Source organism: Sus scrofa, chromosome 8, assembly GCF_000003025.6.
Source record: "Sus scrofa isolate TJ Tabasco breed Duroc chromosome 8, Sscrofa11.1, whole genome shotgun sequence".
Lineage (NCBI taxonomy): Eukaryota > Metazoa > Chordata > Mammalia > Artiodactyla > Suidae > Sus > Sus scrofa.
This window is the reverse complement of record NC_010450.4, coordinates 133682553-133695854: the sequence shown is the minus strand read 5'-3', so window position 1 is coordinate 133695854 and position 13302 is coordinate 133682553. Positions and strand designations below refer to the sequence as shown.

Sequence of the window (13302 nt, the reverse complement as noted above, 5' to 3'; positions counted from 1 at the left end):
TCTGATTCTGCTCCTGGCTCCCTGTTCAGCAGATGAAACACGCCTAGAATTTACCTGATTCTGCGTTCTGGGCTGGCATGAACCTGCGTAGAAACAGTAAGAGTAGCAGGCACTTTCTTCCTGAAGCAGATGTGGAGAAGTATTACACCTGTGATGAAAGAAAGAAAAAGAAAGTATAGTTTATTTTCAGAATGTCTTAGCACGACAAGCTCTCTTCCTCCTGATGCCCTATCACATTATTGCTCGCCAGTGATTACTGCTGGAACACCTGACGCATTTCATTTAAGACAGATAAAACCTGCTGTTCAAAATCCAAAGAATAGAGTCACTTAAAGCTGGTCTCTACGGATCATCTGCTTCAGCTTCTTCATTTTACTGGTGAGAAAACCTAAGACCTGGAAAAGTTATGCAAAGAATCAGTGACAACACAGTTACTTAGTGGCTGAGCCAGGTCCTGAATCTAATTCTTCCCACTTCAGTCCAATATTCATGTGCACATCACGAATCACTCTGTCTCTTTCCGGAGGACCAAATATGAGCAAAGAAAACAACAACAACAAAACAAAAACCTATGTTATTCCTCATTTTTGAATAAAGGGCTTTGGAACTGAGTATCTGTCGACATGTGAAGATAAATGTGGTGAACCGAGCTGAACTGATATGTTCTAAATTAAAATTAAAAAACATTGCTTCCTCACTCAATGGTTATACGCCAAGCTTGAGTTATTTAGCACGCCTCCTAAAGGATATTTAAATGTTTCTTTTCTTTGCCATTCAATATTTCAATACAAAAACAATCGCATGTGAATGGTGAGTCTGGGTCCTGGGCTTTCCGATCTTTGTTCTCACCAAGTTCTACGATCTTAATCAATTACTTCGTAAGTTCCAAAGCCCTTTATTCAAAACGAGGAGCTTAGATTAATTCCTACGGGCCTTCTAAACTCTAAAAAGTTATGCCTAAATACAGCTTTATCTTTTCACAACGGTCTGCTGTTTTACTTGCTTTGGCCGTACACTCATTTGTGAATCTCTTTGATCACATTAGTGCAAGAGTTTAAACATCAGCAACAGTGCCCTCAAATACCCAGCTCGTCATCATCAAAGATCTTATTTAACAGTCACCTAGGGTTGCTATTTCACTTAGTTGATAGGAACCCAGCTAAAAGGGGAAGAAAAAGCAGTTTTAAAAATCTACTTCGGTGGTTTCTAAGAAAAATCCTTAATTATTTTCCCAAATTATTCGCACAGTTATTCATCCAAGTTGTTACCCAGTGGCTTGTCAAACAGCAGACACAGGTTTCATCAGAAGACTTTACAACAAGATGCCTCTAGTGAAATACTGAGTGACGTCAGGGATTCAAGCAGGCAGCAGCGGTGACACGTCTCCTAAACCATCATGTCAGAATGTGCCTTTACTGGGTTGTTGGTTTTTTTTAAATATATTAATTACCCCCTTACATCAAATGTGTTACATGTAACATGCTTTAAATTGAAAAGCAAAATAATAGAATGAACACCCAGGCACTTGTCACCCAGTAAGTTGCTGGTAATGTTTTACTGATTTGCTCCTGCGTGTCCCGGCCCCGGCCCCGTGTCTCTCACCCCTTCAGTCCGGTAAGGGGTCTCCCACACTTTGTGTTAATCACGCCTCTGCTTTCTAGAAAGCGCATCACATGCGTACATGTCCCTCAGCAACGCTGTGCTTCATTTTCTCATTCAATATTTTTTTTGAAGATGTATTCATAACGCTGCCTGTAGTTGCAGTTCACTCATTTCAAGGCAGGATCGTGTACATCACACCAGGACATCTGATTTTCTCTCCAGAGTTTGCTTTTTTTCCCTCTCATGAACATTACTGTTATGAAAGTTCTCACATGTCTATTCCGCATGTGCCAAAGTTTCTCTTAAGCATTTGCCTCGGAGGAAAGGAATACACGTGTTTTCAACTTTTCACGAGGTTGGTAATTTCTATTTTCCCCGTGTTTTGAGCAGCGTATAAATCTTATCAGCACCAGGCAGTTCGCACTCATCCACACGCTGTCCAACATTCAGCAATGACACCTTCTTAATCTGAGGCGTGTAAAACCGAATTGTGGCCTTAACTTGCATTTCCTTGTTGATTAATGATACTGAGCATTTCTTCAGGGTTACTGGCTAAGTTATGGTTCCTCTTTTACGAAATGCCCATTTATTTATTTATTTTATTTTGCTTTTTAGGGCCGCACCCGAGGCATATGGAGCTTCCCAGGCTAGGGGTTGAATTGGAGCTGTAGCTGCTGGCCTACACCGCAGTCATAGCAAGGCGGGATCTGAGCCATATCTGCAACCTACACCACAGCTCAAGGCAACACAGGATCCTTAACTCGCTGAGCAAGGCCAGGGATCGAACCTGCATCCACATGGATCCTAGTTGGGTTTGTTAACCACTGAATCAGGAAGGGAACTCCTAAAATGCCTATTTATTTCTACTGCCCACTTCCTCCTCAGTTTTTGCCCTTTATTTGTGTGTTTTGGGGTTTTTTTGACCCACCCATGGCATGTGGAAGTTCCTGGGCCACGGATCTAACCTGTGCTCAGAAATGACCCAAGCAGAGTTCCCATCGTGGCGCAGTGGAAACGAATCCAACTAAGAACCATGAGGCTGAGGGTACGATCCCTGGCCTCGCTCAGTGGGTTGAGGATCCAGTGTTGCCGTGAGCTGTGGTGTAGGTCGTAGACACGGCTCGGATCTGGCGTTGCTGTGGCTGTGGTGTAGGCTGGCAACTACAGCTCCGGTTAGACCCCGAGCCTGGGAACTTCCATATGCTGAGGGTGTAGCCCTAGAAAAGACAAAAAAAAAAAAAAAAGAAAGAAAGAAATGACCCAGGCCACTGCACTGACAACGCCAGATACTTAACCCACTGAGCCACATGGGAACTCCTGTCCTTTATTATTTCATAGCAATTATGTATGTATTTTGGATGCTGATTATTTGGTTTTGCCCATTTTGAATTACTGGGTACAGGTAAGCTCTGAGATAAAGAAGTAGAAACAGAAACAGCAGGAGACTAGACAGAACTGGAAACAGTAAGCTAGAGTATCAATGCTTTTCTCAACACATTTTTCTATTTTTTTCTTCTTTTTATGGCCAACCAGCAGCATATGGAAGCTCTAAGGTCAGGGATCAAATCGGAGCTGCAGCTGCCAGCCTACACCACAACCAGAGCAATGCCAGATCCGATCCACATCTGTGACCTATGCCACAGCTTGCAGCAATGCCGGATCCATAACCCACCAAGTGAGGCCAGGGATCAAACCCACACGCTCACGGATACTAGTCAGGTTCTTAACCCATTGAGCCACAGTGGGAACGCCACATTTTTGTATGTTGATATAGTCTACAGATGTCTTAAAGTATCAGATGTCTAAAATGGTAGGTAATCTTTTTTAATAGCTTTTTTTTGTTTTGTTTTGTTTTGAAGAAAGATTTCTCTTTTTTTTTTTTTCTATTTCTTGGGCCGCTCCCGCGGCATATGGAGGTTCCCAGGCTAGGGGTCTAATCGGAGCTGTAGCCACCGGCCTACACCAGAGCCACAGCAACGCCGGATCCGAGCCGCGTCTGCAACCTACACCACAGCTCACGGCAACACCGCATCCTTAACCCACTGAGCAAGCGCAGGGACTGAACCCGCAACCTCATGGTTCCCAGTCGGATTCGTTAACCACTGCGCCACGACGGGAACTCCTGAAGAAAGATTTCTTTTGTCTTCATTATGTGTAGATGGAGATTTATCATTTCAATATGAAGTGTTCATGTTCCATTTTTTTGGAAAGTCTTTGAGGTAGAGGAGAATATTTATTCTTGTTAATAGAAGCTTTGGCCTTGTCAATTTAAATTTTTTCTTTTTCTTTCTTTTTTTTTTTTTTTTTTGTCTTTTGTCTTTTTGTTGCTATTTCTTGGGCCGCTCCCGCAGCATATGGAGGTTCCCAGGCTAGGGGTAGAATCGGAGCTGTAGCCACCAGCCTACGCCAGAGCCACAGCAACGTGGGATCCGAGCCGCGTCTGCAACCTACACCACAGCTCACGGCAACGCCGGATCCTTAACCCACTGAGCAAGGGCAGGGACCGAACCCGCAACCTCATGGTTCATAGTCGGATTCGTTAACCACTGCGCCACGACGGGAACTCCTAATAGCTTTTATTTTTATTTATTTTTGCTTTCTAGGGCCACACCCATGGTATATGGATGTTCCCAGGCTAGGGCGTGGAACTGGAGCTGCAGCTGCCAGCCTACACCACAGCTCACAGCAACACCAGATCCTTAACCCACTGAGCGAGGCCAGGGATGGAACCTGCATCCTCATGGATGCTAGGTGGATTCATTTCCACTGTGCCACAACCGGAACTGTCTGTTTTATAACATTTTGATATAAATTCAGCCAAGGGCAAATGCTTTGATATGATTTCAGTGCATTCTAATTACAATATGCAATCTAATTCAGGTATCCACTTTACACACATCACAATTTAAATCACATTTTAGGCAGAGTTCTCATGTTGATTTGGACATTTTAAGTGTTTTTATTTCATGCTTTGGTTACCTCCAATTTAGAACAAGTTAGTTACACTGTAAAGGGTTGAGTTTAAATGTATATGCACATACGTAAAAAAAAAATTCAATTTTGGAAGTTCCCTGTGGCACAGCAAGTTAAAAATCCAGTGTTGCCACAGCTGTGGCACAGGCCACAACTGCGAGGCAAGCCACAACAGGGAGTTCCTGCTGTGGCGCAGTGGAAACCAATCCAACTGTATCCATGAGGACGCAGGTTCGATCCCTGGCCTCACTCAGTGAGTTAAGGACCCAGCGTTGCCGTGAGCTGTGGTGTAGGGTCGCAGACGCAGCTCTGACACCATGCTGCTGTGGCTCTGATGTAGGCCGGCAGCTGCAGCTCTGATTTGACCCCTAGCCTGGCAACTTTTTAGGGTGGGTGTGGCCCTAAAAAAGCAAAAACAAAAACAAAAAACAAAACTAAATTACATTAAATAGAACACCAGAGACCTATATATCAGACACGGCTAGACAACTAGCTGTACCTCCTTGGCCTTTGAGTTGGTTTTCTCATACCTAACGTGAAAATTGTGCTGGTAAATTCCAAGGACCTTTGAATCATCATCTTTGGCTTGAAGATCAATGAGAAAAAATTTTCTCCAGATAGCCCCAAATGAGTTTTGGGAATCTCTTCCCAAGTGTGAAATAAACTGGACAGAGTAGCAAAAAGCTAAGTATCCGAAAAAAAATTTTAACAAGCAGGGCCAGAGCCCTCCTAAGGCCTCCCAGGACTCCTGGCAGATCACCTGATGACGGGCAGCCTCCTACCGGAGAACAACCAAAAGCCACATACGATCCCAGTCGCTCTGCCGTGCTGCCCTTGCGTCCTACGTAGCGCCCACATCCCCCACATGCCTGCATCTGAACTGCGCTTGAACTTCCCGAAGCCACATCAGGTCTCACTCTTCCATTCTGATACTAGACGTTATGCCTCTGCTATTCAAGGACATTGCTTCAGTAAGTCCGACTTCTCTTTCTTACATCATCAATTTCTTAATTTCCTGTTCCTAATCCAATAAAGCAAAACTCTCTCTCTCTCTCTGTCCAGTCACCAGAAAACACACATCAGCAGCAAACCTCTGGACCCGACATACCCCTCTAGGTTATGGCCAATTTCTTTGATTCTCTTTCCAGTGAAAGGTCAGGAAAGAGTTGTCCTTAACTCTCTCTGGCTTCAAGTATCTTTGGGTATTTTTTTTTTTTCCCTTTCAGGGCTGCACATGGGACCTATGGCAGTTGCCAGGCTAGGGGTCGAATCAGAGTTACGGCTGCTGGCCTACACCACAGCCACAGCCAATCCCAGCCACATCTGTGACCTACCCCCCAGCTTGCGGCAATGCTAGCCCCTTAACTCACGGAGCGAGGCCAGGGACTGAACCCACATCCTCATGAATACCTGTCAGATTCTTGACCTGCTGAGCCACAACAGGAACTCCTTAATTCATCCTGAACACACTCGAAGACTCTTCTTCCCAACACACCACTGAAACTCTGAAGTCGCCAGTTACATATACGTGGTAGGATGCAAAAGCCAGGCACGTGTCCTCTCTCCCGACCCTCTGCAGCAACCGGCGTGACGCATCAAGCCCTGACACATTTCTTTACCTGCTGGCCTCGGAAGCCTCTCCTAGTTTCTCCTGGTGGCGTCCCACCTCAAGGGCCAGGCCTCACCTCCTTCGCTTATTTCTTCTTTTCTCCAGGATCACAGAAGTTCAAGTTCCTACTCTCTCTCTCACCCGTCCACAAATACCACTGGCTCTATCCACCCAACATACCCAGAATCTGACCACTTCTCCTCACCTACATAGAGACTTAGTATAGTAGTAACTATCATTTCTCAGATTTTTTCCATAGTTTAGTAACTGGCCGCCCAACTTCTACCCTTGCCCTGTGTCCTTTTTCATCAAAGCAGCCAGGGTGATCCTGATAATCTTAACGCAGATCAGATAATGTAACCTCTGTGGCCCCAACCTCCCGATAGCTTCTCATCTCAGAGTAAATGCCAAAATCTGTAAAGCAGCAAAAAAGAACCTACATAATTTAGCCCCCATTACCTCTGACCTCCTTTCCTACCGACCCCTTGCCATTCCTGACACAGGCTTGGCATCCTCCTGCCGCAGGGCCTTTACCCTTGCTGTTCTCTCTGCCTCAATGCTGTTCCTAGCGATAATTACCTCTACACGCCTCACTCCCTGGCTACTTTCAGATCTTTGCTCAAATGTCTCCTGGGTTAACTCTTTCCTATTCATTTATTTAAAACTAACAATTCCGCTCTCCACACCCACACACTTCCCTCCTGGGTTAACTCTTTCCTATTCATTTATTTAAAACTAACAATTCCGCTCCCTGATGTATTCTCTGCCGCTGTTACTAACGTTCATTTCACTTCTGTGGCTGCTTGTGTATATCCCCCCACAAACACCAAGTGCACGAGGGCAAGAGCTTTGTTCTGTTTGGTGCTCCATCTTTAATGCCTGGGAAGAGGTCTGGCACATAGTAGGGATTCAGTTAACATTTTCTGAATGAAGAAGTGAATAATTACCCTCTTAGGGCTAACCATGACAATCTTCCTGAGATTATAAAACAAAGCAATCTAAATGATCAGGGGGCAACAGCTAGACTCTGAGGTAAGGAATTATTCTAATATCTCTTCCACAGAGAAGGGATAACAATAACTCAAAGGCTTCAGGAGATGTTGTATCTATTACTTCCATAAACTTTAACCAATACAGTAAAGAGTCCCCCTTCCCCCGCGCCCCCAAACAAGGTTGTAGACTCTGGCTGTCCACAGGGGGACATTTATTTCCCACTCGCTGCCATCATATTCAACAATGGTTAGTCTGCAGAGCCACAACACCAACACATAGGAAAATATAAAAATGTTCCTTCCAAGCTTGTTCCAGACAAAGAACTGAGCTCTTTATAAATAAGGAAATTCTAAAAATAAAGGACAGATATTTTTAAGTGTGTTAAATATTTTGTTTGGAAATAATTTCAAACTTAACAGAACAGTTGCAAAAATAAGAATACAAAAAGCACCCTTCTACTCGTCATAAAATGTTAATGCTACCTTCTTTGCAGTGACATTTGTGCCCATAAATTTCTTGCATTTTCTTCCCCCTCCACTTAGACATACACACTTGAGCTGCTTTCCCCCCCCCAAACCAAAGGAAGATAAATCATAGATACCACGGCCCTTTGCGCCTTTGCTTCAGAGCACACTTCCTACCAACAGAGATGCTCTCTTCCGAGACCACAGTACAGTCACTGGCAACAATGTGACCATCGCGACGGTATTTGTGTTTAGGAGCCAGACTCCACCTAACTGCAACGAATCCAATGACAGATACTCTTCTCTCCCCACCCAGTACAGGATCCAGTCTAGGATCAGGCATTACAGTTAGTGGTTCTCTCTTAAGCCTCCTGCAGTGTGGAACACCTCCACCTTTGTCTTTTATGACACAGGGGGTTTTTTGTGAAGGACACAGCCTCATCCCCTTCTTACCAACTAGAGTAGCCTCACCTGGGGCTTGTCTAATATTTCCTGCAGATCCAGATTATGCAGTCCTGGCCAGAATATGGCATAAATGGCCATGGGTCCCCTGGCGGCGTCATAGTGAGAGCCACACAGTGTCCACCTACCCCACGTTGCTGTTGGATCCCACCAACGCACAATCGCTATTTGATACCTTGCAAATACACGCAGTCTGTGGGGAGACCTCACGCTGCAGAAATACCCTGTTCCTCAGCAATATTTCCTCCCTTGATTTTGCTATGATTCTTGCCTGATCTTATCTTTACTGTAAGGGCTGCAAAATGATGATCTCCCAATTCTAAAACTCAGAATTCTTCTCTAAGCAAGAGACCTCCCTTCTCTATTTATTCATTTATCAGTTTATTACCATTATGGGTAATGAATTCCTATTTTTAATAGTTCATAATTCATTAGTATACATGTTTCACGAACAGGCTGCTGATGTTCCAACTGATAGGACCCCGGACAAGTTTATCCCATGTTCCCATTTTTTTCAAAAACATTTTCTTATTTTCTAGCATTGAAAGAAAAAAAAAAAAAGAAAGATACAGATTGATCTGGTAAGTACCCTGCCCAGACGTGCAATGAGCCATTTCTCTAAGGAACTCCAGTTCTTTTGAGTTGGGAATAGTATTAAGACACCAAAGATTTGCTAATTGGTGTGCCGACCACTCTTTGCCTTTTTCTTGGACAGAACTACTAGGAAATACATGCATGCAAATACACAGTTGCATATAAATATATGCATGTATGTTTGTTTATACATACATTTACATGTGCTTTCAAAAATAATGAATTCACACAGACACCTTCAATTCCAGCCCATCCCCACAGGACTCATTTTTCCCTTCTCCCACGCCACATGTGTATGTCCTTCCTTCCTCGGGCTCCAGCTTCAACAACCTGAAAACTTCTAGCCAATCCAGCTATGCCTATAAATGACCTGGGGCTCTTTGTCCAAATCACTACAAAAAAATGTATACCCTAGAGGAAAGAGTTCAGAATTTGTTTGCAACCCCTCCCTCTTACCTCCACCCAAGCTGAGGGTAAACAATCAACAAATTACTATGTTAAAAAATTACTTAGATTCACTCTTTTTTCCCCTTCAATGTAAATGTAGTACTAATTTAAAATATAATAGGACTTATTGTTTTTTGGTGGTTTAGGATTTTCCCCATTCCCATCTTTATTCTCCCTATGGACAATAACAGGCTTTGAAAAGTCAAAACTACCTAAAAAGGTTTATTAGGAAGTGTCATTCCCTCCCATAAACCTTGGTTCTAGCTATCTCTACCGCCCCTTCTTTTGCAAAGTTAAGCAGACACCAGTGTGTTTTATCCCTCTACCTGCCCCACCCCGTGTCTTTACACAAAAGATAGCAAACTAAATCTGTGTGTTTACACTAAATATGTGTTTACTCAGTCCAGACCGGAGGAAGCTGTCCCAAAGTAATTATATAAGACCAGCAAAATCTTAATACCAAAACTAGACATGGACATGAAAGAAAATAACACAAGAAATTCAGTCTCTTCTGGGTTCGCAGATGCAAAATTTTTTAACAAAACATTAGTAATATGTCAAAGGGATATTACATCACAACCAAGTGGAGTTTATCCTGGAAATACGACAGTTCAACACTTGAAAATTAAACAATATAATTCACTATATCACAGAATAAAGAAGAAAAATCATATGATCATCTCAAGAGACAGAAATAGCACTTTACAAAATTCAACATTCATTCATGATTGTAAAAAGTCTTAGTAAACAAGGAATAGAATGGAACTTAAGCTTATAAATGGCATCTTTAAAACAAATGCAACTAATACTATACGTAATGGTGAAAGGCTGAATACTTTCTGACTTTAATATTATGATGGAAGTCCTAGCCAAGGTTATGTGGTATGAAAAGGGAATAAAAGGTATACACTACAACAGAAGAAATAAGACTGTCTTTACTCCCAGCAACATGACTGTATATATAGAGAGAAAATCCCTAAAAATCTAACAAAAACCAAAAAACAAACAAAAAAAGAAAAAACCCGACCGAAACTACGAGGTATAATAAAGGAATTTAGCAAGGTTGTAGTACACAAAGTTTAATATACAAAGATCAGTCATGTTTCCACATATTAACAATGAAACCACTGAAAATTACATATTTATATACTGCCCATTTATAATAGCATCCAAAGAACATGAAACGCTTAGGGATAAATCTAACAAAAAATATGCAAAATTTGTATTCAGAAAACTATAAAACACTAATGAGGTAAATCAAAGATGAGTAAATGAGGAGATACACCATATTCAAGGATTGGGAGACTCAACATAGGTAAGATATCGCTACCGGCCAAACTACAGACTCAATACAATCCCAATCAAAATTCTAGTGGATTTGGGGGTGGTGTGCTATCAGAGTGATTCTAAAATTTACACAGAAAAGCCAGGAGACTAGAAGAGTCACAACAATCTCAAAACCAAAAACCGTAATATTCATAGTAAATGACCGCAGGTTTTATTACAAAGTCACAGTAAACACGACGGTATGGCAGTGGCGAGAGGAGAGAAACCCCATCAGTGGAAAAGAATAGAGCTTTCAGAAATAGACACAGACGTCCATCATCAAGTGATGTTTGATAAGCTGTCAAACGAGTGAATGAAAACAGGAAAAACTTTTCACCACATAGTGCCAGAACAAACGACATCCACATGCAAACATCTGAAACAAAAGAATCTCAATCAACTCACGCACCACGTCACATCCAGTATTTACCCAAAATGGATCACAGACCTAAACGTAAAACCTTAAATTATAAAACTTCTAGACTAACACAGTGCTAAATAATTGAGACTCTGACTTAGGCAAAAAATTCTGATAGATATGAAGTATAAACCGTTTAAAGAAAAAAACTGACAAACTGGATTTCATCAAAATTAACTTCTGCTCTTCAAAAGACACTTTTAAAAATGAAGTCATAAACTGAAAGTATCTGTAAGACAAATACAAGATAAAAGACAGGTATTTTCAAAATACATAAAGAATTCTTATAACTCAATAAAAATAAAATAAGCAGCCTAGTTTTTCTTTTTCTTTTTAAGGCCACACCTGTGACATATGGAAGTTCTCAGGCCGGGGGATGAATTGGAGCTGCAGCTGCAAGCCTACACCACAGCCACAGCAATGCCAGATCTACACCACAGCTGCGGCAATGCTGGATCCTTAACCCACTGAACAAGGCCAGGGATGGAATGAACCTACATCCTCATGGATACTAGTTGGGTTCTTAACCCGCTGAGCTACAATGGCAATGCCAGCCTAATTTTTAAAAGAGCAAAAAATGTCAATACTACTTTAAAAAAAAAAGAGAGAGAGAGAGAGAGGAAAAAAAAGACAAGAAAGAAAAAGAGATAGAGGAGTTCCCATCATAGTGCAGCGGAAATGGATCTGACTAGGAACCATGAGGTTGAGGGTTCGATCCCTGGCCTCGCTCAGTGGGTTAAGGATCTGGCGTTGCCGTGAGCTGTGGTGTAGGTTGCAGATGAGGCTCGGATCCCGCGTTGCTGTGGCTCTGGCGAAGGCCGGTGGCTACAGCTCCGATTCGACCCCTAGCCTGGGAATCTCCATATGCCGCAGGAACGGCCCAAGAAATGGCAAAAAGACAAAAAAAAAAAAAAGGAGTTCCCGTCGTGGCGCAGTGGTTAACGAATCCGACTAGGAACCATGAGGTCTCGGGTTCGGTCCCTGCCCTTGCTCGGTGGGTTAAGGATCCGGCGTTGCCGTGAGCTGTGGTGTAGGTTGCAGACGCGGCTCGGATCCCGCGTTGCTGTGGCTCTGGCGTAGGCCGGTGGCTACAGCTCCGATTGGACCCCTAGCCTGGGAACCTCCATATGCCGCGGGAGCGGCCCAAGAGATAGCAACAACAACAACAAAAGACAAAAAAAAATAAATAAAAATAAAAAAAGTTATTAAAAAAAAAAAAAAGAAAAAGGGCAAACAAGCACATGAAAGGATGTAATGTCACAAATTATGTGTGAAAAGCAAAAGCACTGACAAATGTTGCTATAAACATTAATTTTTTTTGTAGACGTAGGCTTTCACTTCTCTTGGATTATACCTAGAGATGGAACTTACAGCTCATAGGGAATAGGTTTAACTTCATAAGAAACTGGCCAACTATTTGCTAAAGTGGCTCCATCATTTTACCAGCAACTCGTACGAGAAGAAACCTCTGGTGGTACCATCGTCACACTTGATTCTTAACCATGCTGGTGCGTGTGCGGTGGTTTCGCCACATGGTTTTAATTCACATTTCCTTGATGAGCAGGGATGCTGAGAATCTCCTATGTACTCGTACCTTTCTATGTCGCATTTATTGGCCATTCATATACTATTGTCAATATCTGCACAAATCCTTTAACCATTTTTTCGACAGGGTTCTTTGTCTTATTATTATGAGAGTTCTAAAGATATTCTGGTTCAAATCCTTTGCTGGATATATGTTTTGCAAATATTTTCCCCAACCTTTGGCTGGCCTCTTCATTTTCATTTCTTTTCTCTCAATGGCAGAGCATGTTCATTTAAAGAAAACCCATGGAGTTCCCGTCGTGGCGCAGAGGTTAACGAATCCGACTAGGAACCATGAGGTTGCGGGTTCGATCCCTGGCCTTGAACAGTGGGTTAAAGATCCGGCGTGAGCTGCGGTGCAGGTCGCAGATGCGGCTCAGATCTGGCCTTGCTGTGGCTGTGGTGCAGGCCAGCAGCTACAGCTCCGATTAGACCCCAGCCTGGGAACCTCCATATGCCGAGGGTGTGGCCCTAAAAAGACAAACAAACAAATACCCAAGACCATATACTGGCATTTTTCATATTAATGAACATACATACTTAGGAGAATATAAAATGTCAAGCAGAACATATTTTTTTGGAAGCAAAACAACATAACTGCCCTGCTCTCCACTGCAACACAAACTCTTCCTCTCTTGCCCTAGCCCACCCCCCAAAGATACTCATTAACAGTCTGGTATGCACCTTGCAGACATTTCTCTTCTCAAATGAGTACAGGGGCACGCGTGCATGCACACACACACACACACACACACACACACTCACACTCACGCCTTCCCAAACACAAGACACGGGGCATTTTAGAATCCTGTTAACCAAAATTTTAAAAA

General features: G+C 42.8%; 1 protein-coding gene across 1 annotated transcript in view; it reads right to left on the bottom strand.

Moving 5' to 3' along the window:
- Nucleotides 1–13302, bottom strand: part of WDFY3 (WD repeat and FYVE domain containing 3) — a 274276-nt gene that overhangs the window by 244006 nt on the left and 16968 nt on the right. Inside the window, 1 exon segment of the mRNA XM_021101795.1 lies at nucleotides 55–148. The gene's annotated coding sequence lies outside the window, so the exon portion shown is untranslated.